This window comes from Echinops telfairi, unplaced genomic scaffold (assembly GCF_000313985.2).
Source record: "Echinops telfairi isolate 266 unplaced genomic scaffold, ASM31398v2 ScPeMD7_2;HRSCAF=8, whole genome shotgun sequence".
Taxonomy (NCBI): Eukaryota; Metazoa; Chordata; class Mammalia; order Afrosoricida; family Tenrecidae; genus Echinops; species Echinops telfairi.
This window is the reverse complement of record NW_022103898.1, coordinates 11,583,511-11,593,322: the sequence shown is the minus strand read 5'-3', so window position 1 is coordinate 11,593,322 and position 9,812 is coordinate 11,583,511. Positions and strand designations below refer to the sequence as shown.

The 9,812-nt window shown below is 46.4% G+C and overlaps 1 pseudogene; it reads left to right on the top strand.

Moving 5' to 3' along the window:
- Window positions 1–8,672: 8,672 nt before the first annotated feature.
- LOC101655011 overlaps window positions 8,673–9,812 on the top strand; it is a 3,978-nt pseudogene continuing 2,838 nt past the window's right edge.

The window sequence follows — 9,812 nt, the reverse complement described above, 5'->3', positions numbered from 1 at the left end:
CTCCTGGGCCCGGGAAAGCTCGGGCCTGCACGTCACCTTTCTTTCTCAGGAAAAGGAACCTTCGGTGCAGCGCTTTTCTTGGGACGATTCTGCATGCCAGCGCCGCAGCTGCTCAAACCCAGCGCCTCTGTGCTTCGCCAGAAGCGTCCAAAGCTCCTGATCGGAGGCGCCCGAGAAAACCCTAGTTGCAAGGAGCCCCCTTGATGGGTGAAGACTCAGAGAGATGGCCTGGAGATCCTGCGATGTGTTTGTTTGCTGGAATGGATGTTTCCAGAAAGGAGGTGCGGCCGCTTGGAAGCTTGTTTGGCTGTTCGGTTATGCTGCCCCCTTCCCAACTGCTTCAAAGCTGGTAAGGGGCCGCGATGAATCTGAATCTGGGCCTTCCGATTCCAAACACAGAGCATCCCACCCTACCACGAGCCCTGGAAACTCTCGCCTTTGAGAGTTTCTGCCACATTCAAATTTTGAGAGGTCTGCCACATTCAAATTCCCCTTCCTTCCCTCTCCGTCACATTAAACAACATATCATTGTGTGTGTATCCACCGGATACATTTGTGGGTGTCGTTTTGTACGGGGTGGCTTGTGTGTTGCTATGATGTGAGAAGCTGCCATTGGTTTCCCAGGATCAGCAGGATCAGCCAGGTTTGGGGGACCTGACAATGTGCTTCGGAAACTTAAGCAATGAAAACGTTATGAATCACTACAGCGTATTGTCCACCTCACTTGCTTTGGACCTATCCGCAGGAGGGGTCAATTGCTGGGGGATGACATCATGTTTGGTGAAGTGTCCGCCACCCCCATAGGCTTGACTCAGACATGGCCATGATCGTGAAGATGACCTGGAACCCCATCGGTAATGTTCCGTTCTGTTCCAGTGTCTGTGAATCAGAATTGACGCAACAGCAGCTATTTATGTATTTACACACACACACACACACACACACACACACACACACACACACACACACGGGCTTCAAACATTTCTTGGAAAAAATCCATAATCTTTTCATACAATTTTTCTGCAAACTTTTTGAAGGCCCCTCCGATTGCTGCTCTCCGGGGCTGTTGAGTCGGTCCCGATGCTTGGTGACTGTAGACAACAGCACAGACCACCACCTGGTCTTGAGCCACCCTCCCAGTCGATGCTCTGTTCATCCCTTTGTCTCAGCCACGGTGCTAGTTCATCTCGTTGCTGTCCCTCTACTTTACCGAGCACGGTGTCCTTCTCCAGGGACTGGTCCCTTCTGATCGCACGTCCAAAGTAGGGGAGAGCAAGTCTCTCGCCCTCCTCATTTGCCCTCTCTGTGTGCTAGTGAGGATCAGCTGCAAGTCTGGACAAGAACCTAGAACCGTGTGTTGCTGATTCATTTCTCACAGTCAGAGTGGCAAACTGGTTTGAACATGCCCCTTGTGCAGATGGGAAACTGAGTCTCGGTGCTGAAAGAACCACGGCGACGGGGTTCTGACTCCAGAGCAGCGAGCTACACTTTCCACAGCTCGCTCAGGGAACCTCGGGAAGGTGAGAAAATATACTCAGAAGCTCTCAAACTCCCCCCCCCCCCTGTGGGGAGCGCCTCCTCCTGGCTCCCTGCTCAGAGATTGAACAAACAAACGGGCAGCCTCTGGCCTGAAGAAGATGGACGCTAAACGTGAGAAATGAGAAGCAGAGCCCAGCGGCCCTCAGAGGTCGCTGCAAAATGGGGTCTGCTCAAAATGAACTCCAATCCGCTCCCTCACTCCCACCCCCAGGTCCTAAGTCACGGTTTCTGACAAGCATTCCTGGGATGCTGGTATTTAGCTGGAAATCACGCAAGGTGAGTCTGGCGATCTAAGTAGGCTGACTGGCACACTGACCCGGCCACGTTGGGAAGTCTGAGGGCCTAGTTTTAGTTCCACCTATATTGCGCTATTAGACCAGGCCAATAGGTAACATCATGATCCATGGGGAAAACATTGAAGTTGTCAAGGATTTTATCTTGCTTGGATCCATAATCAATGCTCATGGAGGCAACGTTTTAATCAAGAGATCAAAAGGTGTGTTCCTTTGTGTACATCTGCTGAACAAGACCTCTTTTGTTGTTGTTAGATGCCATTGAGTCTGTTCCAACCCATAGCAACCGTACGCCCAACAGAAGGAGACCCTGCCAGGTCCTGTGCCAGCCTCAGTCCTCCTTTCACTTGAGACCGTTGTTGCTGCCATGGTACCAACCCATCTCCTTGAGGGCCTTCCTCTTCTTGTTGCTCCCCTACTAAACATGGTGGCCTTCTCTGATGACACGTCCAAAGTATGTAAGACAAAGTCTAGCCACCCTTGTCCTAAGGAGCACTCTACCTGGACTTCTTTTTGGGGGACTGCACTTCTTCTAAGCCAGATTGGTTTGTCTTCTTGGCACTCCAGTATTTTCAATATTCTTCACCAGCACCACAATTCAAATGCATCGATTCTTCTTCTGTCTTCTTTCTTCCATGTCCACATTTCACATGCATATTTCATAGGCAATTGAAAATAAGATGGCTTCGGTCAGGCACACCTTAGTCCTGAAAGTAAAATCCTTGTTTTCAATTCTGTACAGAGGACTTGTGCAACCCATTTACCTAATGTACCCCATCTCTTGACGGGCTGCTTCCATGAGCGCTGACTGTGGATCCAAGTGTGTTAGGTAGGGTTCTCTAGAGCAACAAAACCAGGACACTATGATTACACACACACACACACACACACAGGTTTATACAGTGAGAAGGAATATAATGGCTAATTAGTCCATACAGCAATACTCAGTTCAACTAACTTTCATGGAACATTTAATACACTGTATAAGATACTTCAACTTACATGGTCTGCTGATCCAAGGTCAAGGAAGCAGACAGCAGAGTCTGCCCTCAGGTAAGACAGGCAGAGTTGGCCTGCAGGCAGCAGACAACAGGATGGGGCAGCAATAGTCGGTAGCAAGGGACCATAGCGAAGCAGGCCCTGATGAGGTCTCGAGCCCTATCGAGGTAGCAAAGCAACACAATCCCCCAACAGCTGGCAAAGCAGGACTCAAAGGAGCCTCAAGCTCTAGCAATGTATGACAAAGTGACAAGATACACAGGTTGGCTCAGCCCACAGGTAGTGTAGCACACGGTTGAGACAGAGAACCAGCTCCAGCAAGAGAGAAGGGAAGCTGTCCTCCGAGAGCATTTATCCCAGTCGCCCTCCCATCAAGCTGTGACCAGAATTAAACTCCACCCACATGTTCCTCGGGAGGCACAATAAACCTAACTATCACACCAAGTAATACAAAATCCTTGACAACTTCAACCTTTTCTCCATTGACCATCACGGTGCCTATTTTTCCAGTTGGGAGGACTTTGGTCTTCGTTACATTGAGTTGTAATCCATTCTGAAGGCTACACTCCTTGATCTTCATCATCAAGTGCTTCAAGGTTCCCTCCTTTTCAGTAAGCAAGGTGTGTCATCTGAATACTGCAGGCTGTTAATAAGCTATCCTCCAATCCGGATGCCACATCTTTTTGAGATAATCCAGCTTCTCTAATGATTTGCTCTGCATCCAGATTTGAATAAGTATGATGACAAGATACAACCCTTGGGCACTCAAGGAATTTTGCCATGAAGGAAATGGGAAACACCATATCTACAAATGGACGCCAGGCTTAACCAAACTGTCTGGGCCAAAAGAATCAGGACTATCCTGTGCCATATCCAGAAAACGTAATGCAGATGAAGATTCACCAAATGAGCCCGATACATTGGTGACCCCTGGCCTGTCACCACTTCGAAAAACCTACCGTCAGTCGTTGTGAATGAAAACAAGTGGCTGATGAACAAGTAAAGCTATACAACTGCAACAACAACAACAAATTTTCATAAATAAGTGGAGTGAAAAGATAATGAAATTTTTCCATGAACGTTTTGAAGTTGCCCCATCCCCTTGTACAGGACATTACACTTTTCTTCTTTATGCTTTTATTCATTTGTCCAAATAGTTTTTTAAAAATCCATATTAATTTAAAAGAAATAACAGCAAAGGTATTTTATTTCGAATTTGGAAGAAACGAAGTATTAGGAGAGAAAATGCTCTGCCCAAAGCCTTTGATATCTGGAGAACCAACTAAAACCTTTTTGAAACCAGGCCGTAAGGCCCTCTGTGGACAACTCTGTCCTTTCCAATCTTCTTAGTTCTTCTCTCCTTTGATTTTCAGCAGCTGGAACAGTGCCTAGCACATAGTAGGTGCTTGATCACTATTTCTGGAATGAATGAATGATTTTAATTGTATTTCTTATGGGTGTGTTTTTGTTGTTCTTTGTTTGAAACAATCTTGTGCATTGCTATAGAATGCAAGTCTGTGTGGTGTGAGCCAGTCAGAATGCAGTCTAGCATCAATGAAACATCCAACTTTCCTCTAGTTCTTTAATGCTTCTTTCCCCGCCCCCCCACTATCATGACCTCAATTCTACCTTACAAATCCAGCTAGACCAGAACATGTACATGGGTACAGATCAGAGCTGGAAACACAGGGAATCCAGGAAGATAAACCCCTCAGGACCAATAATGAGAAAGTGAAACCAGCAGGGGAAGGGGGAGGTGGGAGGAGAAAGAGGGAAGTGATCACAATGATCTACCTACAACCCGCTCCCAGGGGGACAGGACTACAGAAAAGTAGGTTAAGGGAGACATCGGCCAGTGTAAGACGCGGGAAAATAATAATAATTATAAATTATCAAGGGTTCATGAGGGAGGGAGGGAGAGCGAGAAAGGGAGGGAGAGGAAAAAATGAACTGATACCAAGGGCTCAAGTAGAAAGAAAATGTTTTGAGAATGATGATGGCAACATATGGACAAATGTGCTTGCCACCATGGATGGATGGATTGTGATAAGAGCTATCTGAGCCCCCAATACATTTAAGAGTAAATAAAAAGGATCCAAGTCCATTTCAGTTTTACTTTTCCTCCTTTTATAGCCAGACTGGTGTTTAGATCGGATGGGCAAGGAATCCAGAGGGTTCTTAAGGCAGTGGCCCTTTTCACTATCATTTTTTAATTAACTTTTTACATTTTTCTATATTTTTTGGTGTTTTTTTTTCCCTTGTGGAATAGAAGTTTCAAAGAAAAATCTATTCTATGTAGCTGCACAACCCGTGTCCTCAAACTCAATCAGTAACTATCCCATTAACAGCACCCCCAAATGTGGTTCTTATATTCCCCCCCCACTACAGTCCCTCCCGCCATAGTTTCCTGCCCCTTTTCTCTCGCTGCCTCCACTCCCCCCGCGCCCCCCCACCATAATCTTTTGGTGTGAAAATAATTTTCTTTTTCTTTCTTTATAATAGTGTCATAAAACATTTATCTTTATGAAATTGCTAAGTACAACATCCTCTAATTTTGTCCATGTATTAAGGTATTTAGCTGACTTGTCATTATTTTTTAATATTCCATTGTATGACGATGCCAGACTGCTTTTCTATTCCTCTCTAATTGGTGTGGCTTTTTTTTTAAGTTAAGGTTATAAAACAACAGCAAAACAAGCAAACAAAAATTCAGCGTGTTCTGATGGAGAGTAGTGGGCTTGAACCCCATGGGAATGGGGTCAAAGACTTCTGTAAGAGATGCTATCACAGTCAGTCCCACCCTCAGTGAGCAGGGGAGGAGACACCCCTTCCCCCCCCACCCAAGGGAGAGGGAGTCTGCAGTTGGAGCTTAAGAATTCTCTGCACATTCCTCACATGTCTAGCATACCCCAGGCATTTGTTTTTGATTTAATGGAACAGCAAGTCTGCAGCCCTGATAGTTCTTCAGGAAAGCAACATAAATATTGTTATTTATTCCACTTACAATTTGCAATTAAGTGCAGTGTGCTTGCAGGCACCAGAGTGGAATGTCAAACACTCTGGTACAGTAAACCAGAATCATCCGAGGCAGCCTGCTTCTCCCCCACACACCCCCCACACCCCCCGCCCCATTTCCAAACAACAGCAACAAAACCAACCACACAGCAGAGAGAAAGATCTGGAACACCCTTCGATTTCTCCTGCCACGCTGCCTTGCACGCGCAAAATGAATGTGTCTTGATGAGGCCCCTGGGGATCTGGTGTCTGCTGGCTATGCTCCAAATCACTGGGGAGCTTTAGGCAGGTTGCTTAACCTCTCTGGGGCTCAGCTCTTCATCTGTTGAAAGGAGAAAAGGGGTGGACTGAGATGACTCTATCCACCTCGTGAGGCTGAGTCCAGGTCTCGGCCAGGCAAACAGAGCACCTCTGAGGAGGGAATTTGAGAGTGGGAAAAAGCAAAAGAGAGAGACAGAGAGAGAGAGAGAGAGAGAGAGACAGGTGTGCGCAAGAGATGACAAATGCGATTGCTTTGAAATGGATAATTGTGGACTTTTTAAAAAAAATACTTTTATTGGGGGCTCTTACATCTCTTATCATAATCCATACATTCCTCCAATGTGTCAAGCACATTTGCCGCCATCATCATTTTCTTTTTTTTTTTAATCATTTTATTGGGGCTCATACAATTCATCACAATACATAAATCAATTGTGTAAAGTACACCTATACATTTGTTGGCCTCATCATTCCCAAGATTCGCTTTCCTCTTGGGTTCCCGGAGATTGTGGACTTTCTAAGTCCCTGTCCCTCCATCTATAAAGAGATTTGAGCTAGAATCCCCAGGCAGGAATGACCAGCTGAACCTGGGCTGCTAAACGGTGTGGTCAGGCTGGATTTTTTGATCTGTAGCTTTTAAATGTGAATGTCTTCAAGCAGCACAAACCCCACCAGCCGCCTGGTTCTTGAGGGCCACGAAGTTTCTGCTCTCTAAGAATTGCCTTCCATCTCCAAATCTGCATTGATTAAGAGGAATGGGTGCACCGCCAATTAGTGTAATTGCTGTCAGTAAGCTGCACACCTGAAACAGTAGCGTTAGCTAATGGTGTAGGACATGTCATGTTACAGCCACAGAGAAACAGTTGCAGGGGCTCCCTAAATACAACTAGATTCCTCTTGGGATGTGGTTTCTTGGCTTGGAGGCTTAGGGTCTTGGTCTAGGACACATTCCCAGTTAGCTGGCTTCCTATCCTTTCAGTGTTTCTGTACTATCTTTCTATTGGCTGTGGCGTGCCCAGAGCCTGGTGGTAAAATGTGTTCTGGAAGGCAGCCTCTTGCCTTCCTGCTTCAGAAAACACAGCTTGAGAGCATTGAGTCCTCTTGCAGGTGTTCCCTACCTTTCCACCGGAAGTGGAAAGGCTTGACAGGCAGCTTAGGGAGGCAGTCAGAAAGGGAGAGTGAAAATGTTTGCACAACCAGCAGAATGTAATCGATGTCACTACATTGTATCTACACATGGGTGTATGTGCTACTCTCTATTTCTTTCTTTTTTAAATCATTTTATTAGGGGCTCATACAACTCTTATCACAATCCATACATAAATCGATTGTGTAAAGCACATTTGTACACTCATTGCCCTCATCATTCTCAAAACATTTGCTCTCCACCTGAGCCCCTGGCATCAGCTCCTCAATTTCTCCCCTCCTTTCCCCCTCCCCCCTCCCTCAGGAATCCTTGATCATTCATAAATTATTATTTTGTCATATCTTGCCCTGTCTGACGTCTCCCTTCACCCACTTTTCTGTTGTCCGTCCCCCAGGGAGGAGGTCACATGTAGATCCTCGTGATCGGTTCCCTCTACTCTCTATTTCAATAACACAAAATAGCAACAGAAACAAAAGAACTTATTTGAGAAGGTATTTATTTCCCCTCATATACATGTGGAACCTTGATGATAAATAAGGAAGACCAAAGAAGAATTGCTGCCTTTGAGTTGTGTTGGCAAGAACATGAACTAGGCCACGGCCGGCCGGAAGAACCAAGAGATCTGTCTTGGGAGAAGTACAAGCAGAATCTCCTTGGAAGTGAGGACGGTGAGACTCCCTCGTTCCTTGTTCTTCGGGGATGTGGTCAGGAGAGACTATTCCCTGGAGAAGGACACGTGCTTGCTAAAGTAGAGAGGCAGTGACAGAGAGGAAGGCATTCAATGAGATGGGCTGACACAATGGCGACAACAGTGAGCTCAAACCCAGGAGCACTTGTAAGGACGGCCAGAATCAGACAGTGTTTCCTTCTGTTGCCTACGGGTTACTACGAGTCAGAACCAACTGATGGTATCCTTGGCCTAGTGGATTACGTGTTGCCCTGCGAATCACATGTTCAGCAGTTCAACCCCACTGGCTGCTCCTCAAGAGGCAGACACTTCAGTGTAAGTGCCATTCTGGTTCAGGTAGCATATGGTGCATGTGTTAGTGTGTCAAATCTTTTCCCCTTGTGCTTCTTTGAGCTGTATTTGCATAATTGTAACTATGGCTCTAAAGAAAGTTAGTGATACTAGCAGTAAAGCTAAGAGGACAATTGAGAACCACAGTAGAGTTAAGAAAGAAATCATTAAAAAAAAGAAGAAGAAAGAAAGAAATCATTGGGTTAGCTTGTCCGGTTTGGTGGCTGAATACAGCATGGCTAAGTCAACATTATGAACCTCCCCCATCCCCACCCCCAATGTAATTAAAGCAGCAAATGTGGCACAAGGTGTGAAATTGTTAACCATGAAACAAAGAATCAGACCAGTCTGCAGTCCTTGTTGCCGGGTGGTGTGTTCTGCCCATGCCACTTGCCCCATGATGCCTGTAGACCTCAGCAAGTGGTCTGGGCCCTTGAGCCTGCAGGAAGTGGATGAGTGTCCACAGCAGGTCAAATACAGCAGACCAGCTGGGCAAAGTGCTGACCCCCATTCAGGTAAAGGACTGCCCCACCAGCATCACATGGGGTGACCAAGATTCAGATAAACTCCACACTTTGGTCCTGACGGACCCAGATGTGCCCAGGAAGTAGGGCCCCAAGTTCAGGGGCTGGCACTATTTTATCGGGATCAACATGAAGGGCCATGGCAGCAGCAATGGCACAGTCCTCTCCATTGGGTGGGCTCTGGGCCACCCAAGGCCACAGGCCACTGCTATGTCTGGCTGGTCTATGAGTGGGACAGGCCTCTGAAGTGTGACACACCCACTCTTAGTAACCAATCTGGAGGCCACTGAGGTAAACTCAAGGTGGCATCTTTCTGCAAAAGTGCCAGCTGGGGTTCCCTGATGCTGGCATGTGCTGTCGGGCTGAATGGGATGACTGCGTGCCAAACTCTATGAGCAGCTGTCGGGGAAGGAGGGTGTGAGGTCCAGCCCTACATCTGGATGGGTCCTAAGGGATGGGTGTGTCACTGAAGGGAAGAAATTGAGAGACAGACAAAGGATTTGGGGTGCTCACCTCTGCCATGCATCAGAGCCGAGAGAGAGGCAGTAATGTATTCTCATTCGAGTTTATGTCATCTCAGGCATGCAAGCCGCAGTAAGTACATATGTAACAGGAAGGGGAGGTACTAGAGGCATACATGTACATGTGACAGAAAAGTACATATGTAACAAAATGGGCAGATTCTAGAGTCAAGATGGCAGCCTAACCTTGGTCATCTATGAGCTGGCTTGACCTTAAGTGCCCCTGAGCTCTTCTCCGGGGGAACAATCTATGATCCTCATCAGAATGGAGTGGGCCCTATTGAGGGTGGGACAGAACATAAGGGTCTGATTGCCCTCACAAGACAACTTTCAAGCAAGTACCCTTCAAGCTTATATACGGTAGTAGCAACCAGGTGCTTGTAAGTAAACCCATAAAATTGGCATTATTACTGGGGGACATCGTGGGAGATAGCTTTTTTTTTTTTTTAATAGTATTTTTTTTTAATTAATCAATTTATTGGGGCTCATACAATT